Source organism: Eucalyptus grandis, chromosome 9 (genome assembly GCF_016545825.1).
Source record: "Eucalyptus grandis isolate ANBG69807.140 chromosome 9, ASM1654582v1, whole genome shotgun sequence".
Classification (NCBI taxonomy): domain Eukaryota; kingdom Viridiplantae; phylum Streptophyta; class Magnoliopsida; order Myrtales; family Myrtaceae; genus Eucalyptus; species Eucalyptus grandis.
Window position 1 is genome coordinate 6508964 of NC_052620.1, and position 12967 is coordinate 6521930.

At 39.9% G+C, this 12967-nt stretch overlaps 1 pseudogene; it reads left to right on the top strand.

The window, feature by feature from the left end:
* The first annotated feature begins 2531 nt into the window (after positions 1 to 2531).
* Positions 2532 to 12733, top strand: LOC104420194 (annotated as a pseudogene).
* The last annotated feature ends 234 nt before the right edge of the window (positions 12734 to 12967 follow it).

Sequence of the window (12967 nt, forward strand, 5' to 3'; positions counted from 1 at the left end):
TTCTTACACATTTCAATTGGATGAAGATTAGAGGCTGACTAATGTTTTTTGGTCTGATGGTATATCCAAGTTGAACTATGATAGTTTTGGAGATGTAGAAGTGTTTGATACTACTTATTGTACAAATAAATACAATATGATATGTGCGCCTTTTATTGGCTTGAATCATCACTGGAAAAATGTTCTATTTGGTTGTGCATTTCTGATGGATGAAACTATTGATTCTTTTGTTTGGGCATTTCAATCCTTTTTGGAGGCAATGGATAATAAAACACTCAAAACCATTTTCACTGATCAAGATCATGCTATGGCAAATGCTATTAGAACTCTTTTATCGAATTCTGATAATCATTTATGAATATGGCATATTGGGAAAAATGCTACGCATCATATTGCACATTTTCTCGGAAAGCTAGGTTTTCGTGATAAATATTGGTACAAACTTCTATATCATTGTGAATCTGAAATTGAAATGGAGATCACTTGGAAAGTTATGTGTCGGGAGTGGAGTTTAGGTGAGAACAAATGGTTGGATAATTTGTATCACTTGCGTCATAAATGGTGTCTTGCATTTGGCCGTGATTTTTTTCTGTAGGAATTAGATCTACATAAAGAAGTGAGAGCACAAATAATATATTTCAAGATATGGCGTGTAAGATGATGACTTTATTCGAATTTGTCAGTCATTATGAGAAGCATGCTGAAAAAATGCGCAACACTAAAATTGTTGATGATTTTGAGTGTGCTCGAGGAAAGCCACATATTGTGGTTGAAAATAGTTGAATTTTGCAACATGCTGCACAAGTATATACTCATGTCATTTACAAGAATTTTTAGGCCGAATTTTGCATGTTTTATCTGAATATGTTCTTCGATCAGAAACTGATGAGCCTTTACATATTTATATCGTGGGAACCGGAAGTAGTGAATGAAAGCATATTATGCATTTTAGTCCAAGTGATTTTACCATTTCTTGTAGCTGCAAGTTATTTGAAATGCAAGAATGATTATGTAGGCATGCTCTATGTATTTTGACAAATGTTGCAAATGTTGCAAGCATTCCATCGCAATTTATTTTGAAGAGGTAGATAAAAGTTGCAAAACAGGGGACTTATTGTGAAGATGTTGCACAAAGCTCTCATGATGCAGTTAAATCAAAGACACTGCGTTTGAAGAGATTGATGCGGTTAGCTTTCAATGTTATGAATGATAGTGCCAATCATGATGTAACGGAGGAGCTTACAACTACAGTCTTGTTGCGTCTTCGTTCTCAAACATAACCAAAATGCAATCTCTAATAGGTAAAGATCATGTTAATTTCTCTTTACCAAAAAAAAAAAAATGATCATGTTAATTTCTTGGGGGAAGGTGATGAATCTGAATATGTAGAAAATCATGGAATTCGAGTATTTGATCCCTTTCAGAGAAGACCAAAAGGTGTACAAAATACTCGGATCAAGGGCGTTGCGGAGAAGAGAAAGAGAAAAGCGTCTTCATGCATATGCGGCACCTTGCATGAGGTATGACACTTGTTTAATGTGACCAAATGATTTCTTCAATTATCTTATCTTGTTTTTGCATGAAGTAATTCTAATACTCTCATTATGTTTGTTTGTAGAATTGACCTTAATGATGAAACATGGGCAAGATGAAGCATGGCTTTTTGACTTCGAAATGATGAAACAAATTCTCTTGAAAGTGTAGATAGTTAACTAATGTCAGTTAGTGCAGCTTTTGGATTTTTTTTTTTGGCTATAAGCATGCACTTATACATAGGGTAGAATCGATGTGCAGCTCTTTGATTTTTTTGCTATGAGCATGCACTTCTCTATAGGATAGGATCAATGTGCAGCTCTTACGTCTTTTTGCTATGAGCATGCACTTCTACATAGAGTTGGATCGATTTGTAAATATTTTTTGGGACTTGTATAGTTCACTATTCTTGCTACAATAAAGGATGCTATATTATGATGTTGAATTATTGATCAATGCAACAATCTCATTTTGGGTGTAAGTATTTGAAAAAATCATTTCAATGATCAAGAATCCCTTGCCTTCTCTAATGCTTGCTTAGGTTTGGTTTGTACATTATTCATGGAGTTTCTTTCCTAGTAATTTGGCTATTTGCAAATGCAATAGTGCCAAGAGCTTGTTTCAAGTACATTGTTCATTTAACATACTTGGCTTTTATTATAAGAGTTTATGGGAATTGTTGGGGTCATAATCTTTTATCCTTTGTTTTTTGCAATAATAAAGGGAAAAGATTGGATGGGAGTCTACTATATTTGAGAGAGCTTGTGATGCTAAAGTGGGCCTCAAGATAAGTTAGTGGTTAATACCCTAGGTTCTACTAATTTCGTGCTACGCATTTGTCATATTGTTGGTTATTGGACATGACATAATACGTAATAGCTTACCTCCAAAACCCAGCTTACAGTTTTAATCAAAAGAACAAAAAAAGGCCAATAAATAATTATTTGAACTCTTTAAGGTCTAAACTATTATTCTTTAAATCTCTGTCAAACTCCAAAATGGGGACTGGGTTTTTGGATCTTTCCGGTGGGCTCATAATTGGAAGATCTGTTCATACTAAGATCTTATATCTCTAACTAAAACCTAAATTTGTCTTAGGTGGGAGGAGGAAGAGAAATTGGGTTTTCCCATTTCCTTGTTTTTCATTTGTTGTTGCTTTATTCTATGATTGGATCCTACAGTTTGTATCGCCTTGTTCCAGGATTTGGCTTTGATGGAAAGTATGCCGTTGGCTTTAGAAAATGTTGTGAACACAGTTTTTGATGGATTAGGTGAATTTGGAGGTGGTAATTCTGAAGTTCAACTCACATTGTGTACCATATTCGAAGGTAACCTGCGCTTTTTCTTTTGTTAGAGACGTGATATTCTACTATCACTAAACAACATTTTGCTTCAAAACTGAGATGCAGGGTTACTTCAACAACTTCTTGCTTTGAAATGGAGTGAACCAGTTCTTGTGAAAGTTCTTGGGCGCTATTTAGATGTATTCGGCCCTTTATGAAGTATTTTCCAAATGCTGCCGACAGCATCATCACCAAATTGTTTGAGCTTTTAATTACCGTTGCCGTTAAGGTTTCTTTAATCATTCTAAGATGGGATACATTTAATAAATCTGTATAGGATATGCCTTTAAGTGAATGGTTGCTTGGCAGGATCCCTTAGCAATTAGTGCTAGGTATGCAAGATTGCACGTATATTCCTCATTTATTCGGATAGCCAAAGTTGCTGATAAAAGCATTCTGCCACACATGAATTTGTCTTCCTATACATTTAAACTTGGCCTCTGAGTTTTCGGTTTGGCTGAAATAGTTGTTTTTACATTTTGAAAAGTAAGATACAAGCTAGAGAAACAGTTCTAGGTATCAAAAAAATACATGAGTAGGAAGAAGAACATGAAAAGAAAAATGAGTAGAACAATACTGAGACATGGGCAAAATAGAGGTGGTATTGTAAATGAGCACAAGTATAGAATGGGCTTAAGTTTATGATGCATTTGGACCTGGTTTTCTCTATGCTGCGTGATTTAGTGTTAACATCGTAGTTATGCTTACCATTTACCTTGCCTTGAGAAAGAATGGTCATTTCTTTGGTCTCTCTGAATGTCTACTCTGGCTTTTGTCGGGAGAAGAGGAGTGACTAAGAGAATATCCACTTGTACAAATTTGCCAATTAGAGGATTAAATACTTAGCCAAATAGGATATCTTTTTCCAAGAAGTTGGAACTGAATTGCTTTTTTAGTAAAAGAGGACTCTACTTAAATGGATGGTTACTTACAGCTATAATGCCTATCTGTGTCTCATTCTAGCTCTTCTGACATTAATTGTCTCTGCTTCCTTTCTTTGTTCTTTCCTTTAAAGGGGATTGCTGACACAATGACCTATCTTCAAAGAGAAGGTTGTCTTTTGCGTGGTGAACATAATATTCTTGGGGCAGAAGTACAGCCCAAGTGCCATAACTTGGCACCGAGGGACACTTAAGTGCCATAACTTTAAAATGGTACACTTGAGTGCCAGTTTTGAAGTTAAATGGGACACTTAAGTGCCACTCCGGCGAAGATCCAGCCAAATGGCTTACGTGGCGACTTTTCGGCGAGCTTGATCCAAAACGGCGTCGTTTTGCACGTTGATGTGGCGGAAAAAAAAAAAACGATGCCGTTTCGTGTCTACGTGTAAATAATAATATAAAAATTAATTAAATTAAATTTAAAATATTCAATTTTTTTTAAAAAAGAAAAAAAAAGAAAAATTAAGAAAATTTTAAAAAATTAAAAATTAAGAAAAATTTAAAAATTTAAAAATTAAGAAAAAAAAATTAAAAAGGGGGAGGTCGAACGGGGCCGCTCCTCGCTGCCGCCGCCCTCCCGTCGTCGCCGGCCCTTCCGGTGACGGAGGGGGAGGGTCGGGTGGGGTCGCCGGCCCCCGGTGACCGACGCCGAGGGCTGCGAGCCCTCGCCGGATCGCGGCGAGGGCCGCGACCCTCACCCCAAATCTGGGTGAGGACTCGCGGGCCCTCGTTGCCGGTCGGCCGGCCTCGCCGGCCCTTGGCCAAGGCTCGGCGACCCGGCTGACCCTCCCCACTCCGTTGCTTTGGCCCTTCCGGCGGCGGCGGGGAGGCGGCGAGGGCCCGCGACTAGATCTAGGGCGAGGGTCGTGGCCCGCGCCTAGATCTAGGGCGAGGGTCGCGGCCCTCGCCCAGATCCGGCAAGGGCTCGCGGGCCCTCGCCGCCTCGCCGCCGCCGCCGGGAAGGGCTGGTGACGGAGTGGGGAGGGTCGGCTGGGGTCGCTGGGCCCTGGCCAGGGGCCGACGGCAAGGGCTCGCGAGTCCTCACCCAGATTTGGGGCGGGTCGCGGCCCTCGCCGGGATCCGGTGAGGGCTCGCAGCCCTCGCCGTCGGTCGGCCGGGGGCCGGCGACGACGGGGAGGCGGCAGCGGCGAGGGAGCCGCCCTGTTCGACCTCCCCCTCTTTTTAAATTTTCTTAATTTTTAAATTTTTCTTAATTTTTAAAATTTTAAAATTTTTCTTATTTTTTTTAATTTTTTTGAATATTTTAAATCTAATTTAATTAATTTATATATTATTATTTACACGTAGACACGAAACGGCATTGTTTTTGCGTTTTCTCCGCCACGTCAGCGTGCAAAACGACGCTGTTTTGGACCAAACTCGTCGGAAAATTGCCACGTCAGCTATTTGGCCGGATTTTCGCCGAAGTGGTACTTAAGTGTTCCATTTTACTTCGATATTGGCACTTAAGTGTACCATTTTAAAGTTATGGCACTTAAGTGTCCCTTCGTGCCAAGTTATGGCACTCCAGGTGTCCCAACCTCATATTCTTGGAGAAGCATTTCTTGTAATGGCTTTTGCTACTAGGTAATCACTTATGTTTGGTTTCCTGAACTTGTCTCCTTTTCTACACTAGAAAATGTTCGAATTCTTAATCCAAACTTGCTACAGGATTCAAACAGCAGCAATAAGTTTTACTTTGGTTGTTGAAACCACTGAGCCAACAATGGATCCAAGCAGAATGACAAAACAATTATTTATCTGAAACTTTAGGCTTGGTTGGCTTGTGCATTGAGACATCCTTTATGTGGTCAATTTTCCATACAGTTACATTTTTTGAGAAGGCGCTCAAGAGAAGTGGATACAGAAAATGGAATTTGAATTTGTAGAATTGCTGCAAAGGAAATTTAGCTTTTATGCATTCGCTGGCATCGCATTTGTCATGGATGTTGCCTCCCCTTCTAAAAGTATGCAAGTACTCTTTTTGTAGATGTGTTTAATCCATGATATCACGCTTTTACCATCATTGCGCGAATTTGAGCTCTTCATTGTGTTTGTCATGCAATTACTTCATGCCATACACTCCCTTTGGTCTCCTCCTGTATTCTATATGTTACCTAGTGAGTTAAAGGCTGCAATGACCATAAGTAATGTGGAGCAAACCGGCCTTCTTGGAGAGGGGGTTCCTAAATCTTCAAAGTCCACATTGAATTCGGCGGATGGATCTCAAACTGACTTGAGAAAGGAAGGAAATACAGAGCCAAATGAAAATGATATTTGGAACTGGTTGAAAGGTGTCAGAGATAGTGGGTATGTGTGAATATTTACTAACCTAGATGAGTATTTCCCCATTACCTTCTCGTCCTTCTAGTTGAGGGAGAAAAGTGGGGGATTGGAGCACGTGATATGGATCCGATAAGAAAATAATAGGGGCACCAAAAATTTGTAAACATTTCTTGGACATTAGAAGAAGGTTTTTGTTTTGCTAAAATTTCTGTTCTTAAAGATTGTTAGACCTAAGTCTTTTGGGGTTTAGACAGACTAAAGCAGGATGTAAAACTCTTACTAGTAACACTTGAGGTGGGGCGTTGAAAACAATTTGATATGAAGCATTCTCCAATGGTACTAACTGTAAGGAAAACTTGCATTGTATTATTCAATAAAGTTTAATATATATACACCAAAAATAAACCCTAAAAGTGGTAAAGACTAATTTACCCTAAGACTAATTTACCCTTCTTACTCCTAACACTCCCCCTCAAGCTGGAGCATAAATATTAATCATGCCCAGCTTGTTACAAATATATTCTATCCTCCCATTACCCAAGGACTTAGTAAAGATGTCTGCAAGTTGTTCACTAGTTCGAACATGACTGGGAAGAATTACTCCATTCTGCAACTTCTCTCGGATAAAATGACAATCAACCTCAATGTGTTTTGTTCATTCATGAAACACGGGGTTGGAAGCCATATGCACAGCAGCTTTATTATCGCACCACAGTGTCATGGGTACTAAATCTTTAAAGCCTAACTCAGTCAATAACTGTCGAATCCACACTAATTCACATGTCACTTGTGCCATGGCTCTATATTCTGACTCAGCACTAGAGCGAGCAACAACACTTTGTTTCTTACTTTTCCATGATACCAGATTTCCTCCGACTAAGGTACAATATCCAGTAGTTGATCTTCTATCATCTGGAGACCCAGCCCAATCAGCATCAGAAAAACCTTCAACTCTATTATGACCATGGTTTTGGTAGAGAATTCCTTTTCCGGAGCTTTCTTCAAATACCTCAATATCCGAATAAGTGCATCCTAGTGAGATGTACGAGGGGAAGACAAAAGCGGCTTACTACACCGACAGGAAAAGCAATGTCTGGTCGAGTAACTGTAAGATAATTCAGCTTACCTACCAGTCTTCTATATCTCTCAGGATTATTAAGAATTTCTCCTCCATCAGCAACTAATTTAACCCCTTGTTCCATGGGTGAATTAAGAGTCTTTGATCCCAACATACCTGTTTCAGTGAGCAAATCCAAGACATATTTTCGCTGTGACAGAACAACACCTTTTTGTGATTGTGCCACTTCGATTCCTAGGAAATATTTCAATTTTCCTAAGTCCTTAGTTTGAAACTGTTGCTGAAGATAGGCTTTTAGCTCAGCTATACCAACCAAGTCATCTCCCGTGATGATAATATCATCAACATACACAATCAAGAATAGTTTGCCTCCCCTTGATTGTTTATAAAAGAAAGAATGATCATTCCCACATCTTGATAGCCCAAAAGACAATACAACCTCAGAAAATCTTCCAAACCATGCTCGTGGAGATTGTTTCAAACCATATAAAGATTTTTTTAATTTACAAACTAGTCGAGACTCACCTGAGCAACAAACCCGGAGGTTGCTCCATATAAACTTCCTCATGAAGAGTGCCATTCAAGAAAGCATTCTTAACATCAAGCTGAAATAAAGGCCAATTATACGTTGCAGCCGGAGAGATCAAAATACGAACGAAGTAAGTTTGGCAACAAGAGAAAATGTGTCTAGATAGTCAATTCCATACACCTGAGCATACCCTTTTGCAACAAGTCTTGCTTTTAAACGAGCAAGAGAACCATCGGGGTTAACTTTTACAGCATACACCCATCGACAACCAATAGCAGTTTTGCCTAGAGGAAGTGGTACTAAGTCCCAAGTTTGATTAATCTCAAGAGCCTGTAATTCTTCTTCCATTGCTGTCCTCCAACCAGAACTTTGTAACGCCTTAGCAACAGACTTAGGGATAGGATATTGTTCGACAGTAGTTAAAAAGGCTCGAAAAGTAGGAGACACAGAAGAGTGAGAAATAAAATTTGCAATAGAATGTTGAGTACAAGTACGTGTACCTTTGCGATGAGCAATAGGAAGATCAAGATCAGATATAAGAGGAGGGACAACTAATGGCGGATGCGGAGTGAAGTCGACGTAGTAGTGACATGAGGAGCGGGGGAGCAAAGTAGTAGCATCACGATGACGTCGTGTATAAACCTGGAGAGGAGGTGGTTTCTCTGTAGATACTAGTGAAACATTGGGAATAGTAGACCGAATGGTGGTCACATACATGTCTTCATCTAATTCAGACACATCAATTGGAACATTATGATAAGGAGTGGATTCAAAAAATGAAACATCAGCTGTTATAAAATATTTTCTCAGTAATGGAGAATAACAGCGATATCCCTTTTGAGTGCGGGAATAACCCATAAACATACACTTGAGTGCCTTGGGATCAAGTTTTGATACTCCGGGTCGATGATCACGAACAAAACAGACACAACCAAAGATATGGGGTGGTAAGACAAACAAAGTGGTTCACTAGGAAGCAAGGTGGAAAAAGGAATACCACCTTGCGAACGAAGAAGGCATGCGATTAATGAGATAACATGCAGTTAGAACAGCATCAGACCAAAAGGTTTTCGGTACCTTCATCTCAAATAACATGGATCTAGTAACTTCCAATAAATGCCTATTTTTCCGTTCAGCAATACCATTCTGTTGTGGAGTATCAGGACAGGAAGATTCATGGATCATACCATGTTGAGTCATAAAATCAGAAAAGGATGTGGAAAAATACTCCTTAGCATTATCAGAACGCAGAACTTTAACACGTATGCCAAATTGAGTATAAATTTCAGATATAAATGCACGGAAAATAGAAAATAATTATGAACGATCTTTCATTAAATATAACCAAGTAACTCTGGAATAGTCATCGACAAAAGTAACAAAATATCTGAAACCTGAATTGGAAACCACACGACATGGACCCCAAATATCTGAATGAACTAATAAAAAAGGAGATGCTGATCGTTTAACGACTCGAGGTGTATAGCTAACACGATGTAATTTGCCAAGTTGGCATGACTCGCACTCTAGACTAGAAAGAGATTGAAAACTAGAATCTAACTTTTGAAGACTACGTAGAGAAGGATGACCAAGACGACAATGGATTTGATGTGGGGACGCAACACTTGTGCAAGCAACTGAAGAAGCATCTTCAAGTACATACAGCCCCCCTTCCTCACGTCCTCTACCAATCGTCTTCTTCGTAGCCAGATCCTGGAAGACACAAGAATCGGGATAAAAAGTTACCGAACACTAAAAGTTTTTGGTTAACTTACTAACAGACATTAGGTTAAATGGAAGTTGTGGAAGATAAAGCACTGAGGACAAAGGTAATGAAGGACTTGGGTTAACTGTGCCAATTCCCCTAACATGTGTAGGTGACCCATTGGCTAGAGTAACTATGGACGAAGATGGAGAAAAAGAGGAAAATATACCGAAAGACGACATGTGATCGAAGCCCCGAATCAATGATCCAAGGACGAGAAGTAGCCGAAAGACATGCGGTAGCATTACATCGAGCCAAAGTAGCGATGGAAGAAACAGCTGTGAGATTTGAGGCTGTGTGTACCGAGCATATTCCTCACAGACATAACCACCACCTTGTCTTGGATGAGCGTGGAGTAGGGTCAATATTAGATGCCGTATTAGCAAACCGGGTGCTGCTGCCTGGTCTCCCATGTAGCTTGTAGCAAATTTTTTGAATATGACCAGGTTTGCCACAGTAATGACAAACTCGTGTAGTTCCCAAATTATCAGTAGATATATGGAATTGTCCATAAGGATGCTGATTACCTTGACCTCTCCCTATTCCAATGCCTCGGCCTCCTCCTCGGACACCACGCCCACTATATCCGCCACGGGTTCCTCCATCACTCCTATTACCACTACCAGTTCGAGTCTGGGACACAAGGGCTGAACTTCCTACCATAGATGTAGTATCCTGAGAGGACTGACGAGATACTCAAAGAACTCGACCAAATGTATCTGTGAGTGACGCTATATTCTCTCCTCCAAGAATCTGAGATCTAACATTTTCACACTCAGAACCAAGACATCCTAAGAATCCCATTACAGCCAATTGTTCCCTTTGACGTTGCATTTGTTGAACATCACTGAAATAGGGAGAACAAAGCATTCAACTCCTCATACAATCTCTTAAAGTCTGCAAAGCACTGAGTAATAGAGCGCCCCTTTCTTTCAAATCGATAAAACTCCTGCGATAGCTCATAAATCCGTGACAAATTATCTTGGCCAGAATACAGCACATTCAAATACTCCCATAGTTCTCTCACTGTATCAATATGAGTCACCATGTCAACTATATTACTCTCCATAGAATTCAGCATTTGACCAAGAATACGTGCATCAACACCACCCCAAGTAACATCATCTCTGGGCTTAAACTCAGTTAGGTGTCTATGTTGATTCACCTTTGTTAAAGTAAGCTTCACAATTTTCTTCCATTGGTGGAAGTTAGCACTACCTGCGAGCTTCTTATCAGTAATTCGATTAGATGAAGAAGAAATCACCTCAGTCATCACAGCATTGCTCTTCTCATCGCCCATTTTCCAAATAAGAATAAGCAAACTCTGACCTTAGCTTCCGTCAAATAACTCAGCCTCAATAATTCAATAACCCAATAATACCACTACCAAATAAAGTGACAGAAGCTATCAAAATAAAGTGATGTGAAGCTACCCCACAACTTTCAAATCATCAAATAAATAATTGCACTATACCCAAGCAGCAACTTGCTTCATCACAAGTCTCAAACAAATTAATCAGCCAAATCAGCAACTTTAAAGCAAACTATAACCCACAAAACCATCCCGAAATCAGCAACTTTCCTCCTCCTTCACAAACACCACCGGCATCCTCAGCTCCTCCTTCTTCACAGACCTCACGTACAAGAAGCAACACAGCTACACCACCAAATCCCACGAGCGCGGAAGTCGCGCGAGCAAGCCGAGTGAGGGCGAGCGCGCCCCACGAGCAGCACAATCAAGCCGTGCGGTCAGCATGGGCGGCACGAGCCCCAAGGGCGAGCCGCGCGAGCTGCGCGAGCACCGCGAGTGAGCTCCGCGAGAGAGAAGCCCTATTCCGGTGAACCGACGGCGGTCCGGCGAATCGACGGCGGCGAGCGGTTGCTCTAGGGTTAAGCCCTAGGCTCTGATACCATGTAAGGAAAACTTGCATTGTATTATTCAATAAAGTTTAATATATATACACCAAAAATAAACCCTAAAAGTGGTAAAGACTAATTTACCCTAAGACTAATTTACCCTTCTTACTCCTAACACTAACCACAAACTAAAGTGTCTGAAATGGTGCTATTTTATTGAATTGTACTCTGTTTAGAATAATGTTGGGTGAAAAAAATATTAGCATTGGCGAAATGAGGCATCTAATTTAATTGTACTTTTTTTAATCTCTTAATGAATGAGGGTTCAAAAGTTTCACAATAATTTGACTTTTTCTATGGCGTATATCAGAAGTTTCCTCTAGTTTCCTACTATCTTTTCAGACCTAATCACGTAGATTAGTACACAAGAGTAGTGTTCCCTTAAGGGTCTCTAGGTAGGAAACTCATGATAGATTGCTTTAAGGATGTTTGGTTTTATTTTCTAACAAATTGCCATTACTTTTTTCTTCTGTGAGAACTTTCTTCTACAAGGTTCAAACCAGTGTTTCAATTTTTCAGGTATAATGTGCTAGGCTTATCAACTACTCTTGGTGATGCATTTTTCAAATGTTCGGATATTCATTCTGTCGCTGTAGCACTGATGGAAAATATCCGATCCATGGAATTCCGACATATAAGGCTGCTTGTTCATTTAGTTGTAGTCCCATTGATTCAATCTTGTCCCATAGACTTGTGGGAAACCTAGCTAGAGACACTCCTCCAACCATTGTTCATCCACTCTCAACAAGCTCTTAGCAGCTCATGGTCCAGTCTGCCCCATGAAGGTAGAGTAAAGGTTCTGAATACTACTGGCATGGTTGCTAGTTCAGATTTGAAAGTTGAGGTTATGGAGGAGAAGTTACTTTGAGATTTAATTCGTGAAATATGTGCACTTCTCTCTACGATAGCTTCCCCGGCATTAAATACAGGGCTTCCTTCACTAGAACAATTGGGGCATGCCAACCGCATTGACACGTCTTCTCTGCAGGAGTTGGATGTCTACTCACAAAGCTCTATGGTTAGGTATAAATGATGAACAGATTTTTGTTATTCCTTGTTCTTTGTGTGAATTGGTATATTCATATTTGATTCTTTTCACTCTTCTAATCCATTTACAGTTTCCTTATGAAGCACAAAGGTCTGGCTCTTCCTGTATTACAAATGTGTTTAGAAGTTTTCACATGGACAAATGGCGATGCAGTGACCAAAGTTTCTTCTTTTTGTGCTACTGTGATTCTTCTAGCTATATCAATAAAAATTGTGGAACTTCATCAATTTGTCGCTAAAGATCTTTTTTCAGCTGTAATTTGTGGTTTGACTTTAGAATTTGATATGCTTGAATATGTGGACATTGGAGAGCAGAAACAGAGGGATGAAGCTTACAAAGTTGCCAAGAAGAAAACTGGAATCTATGATGACAAGTAAGCCAAATATTCTTATCCCTATTGGTATATGCATACACTCAACTTGTTATTAGCACTGTCACTTTTAGATTCAGTGATGACCCTGCATCGGAGAAGAAAACACTTCCACAATTTGACGATCTGGTTCAAGATGAGGTTAGTTTTTTTTTTC